The following is a 1086-nucleotide window of genomic DNA, read 5'->3' on the forward strand; positions in this document are numbered from 1 at the left end:
GGAAGTAAAAACCTTCAGAACTGGGAGGAGAGACAGCAGATTGACAGTCAGGCCCAGCCACACATTCTTGGCCACTTGTCCCAGAGAACTGGAAGTTTGGCTCACCTTTCCACTAGTGTTTATGACAGCTTTATTCCTCACAGGCGTAAATGAGTGGGCCCGCTGCCCCTGGGCCTGGGTATTGTTAAGTATAACTATTGCAGTACAGCTGTGCACATTACTGATTTTAAAAAATACAGACTTTATGAAGTGACTTTTCGCTCATATCATCAAAGTTCTGTCATTAGGGATGTACCTGCCTTCATACGTGGACAAGCACTCACTGTTGCTGTCACTGAGTCCTGGCCAGCATCTGAGCTCACCCTTGGTCATACAAGGCATAGGACCACCCCTGCAACATCAAGCAAAGTAAGTTGACTGTCCAGAATCTCCGTCCAGTCCCCTTTTCCCTGGATTTCAAACTCAGTTATTACAGTCGAATGCTTTATATATGCATACATGTGTGCATGCTGTACATACGTAAACACATAAGCACGAATGTGTATATCTTCATTGCACTGTCAGGGTTGAACCCAGGGCAAGTGCTCTAATACTGAGTTACATTCCCAGCCCCCCACATCTTTTTAACTGTTTAATAACTGCCTGTAGCTCTTTGGGGAGGGGAGGAGGTGGTATAGATACCCTACAGCAAAGCATCGCTCTGGGCGGCCATTCCGGAGGCTGCGTCCGCTGATGGCCTCTGAAGACCTGAAGATCTAAGTTCAAAGCCAGCCCAGGCGGCAGAGCCCCTGGGATTCACATCCATTAACCACCAAAAAGCCTGGGTGGAAAAGCTGAGGGACAGCACCCAGGCCCTGGGTTCAAGACAGCACTGGCATGCACGCGCGCTGGCACGCGCACACCCGTGAGCGCGGGTGAGCACTAGCTCTCCCGTGCCCCACGGCGCTGGACCGGGACGGGACAGGGCAGGGGCCGGACAGGGACCGCCGTCCCCACCGGCAAGACAGGACGCGCAGTTAGCGCCCGGGACAAACTGCGGCTGCGCGCGGCCGGCCCAGGACGGCAGCGCTGGGGGTCTCGCCAGAG

Source organism: Dipodomys ordii, unplaced genomic scaffold (assembly GCF_000151885.1).
Source record: "Dipodomys ordii isolate 6190 unplaced genomic scaffold, Dord_2.0 Scaffold1, whole genome shotgun sequence".
In the NCBI taxonomy this organism is placed as follows: domain Eukaryota; kingdom Metazoa; phylum Chordata; class Mammalia; order Rodentia; family Heteromyidae; genus Dipodomys; species Dipodomys ordii.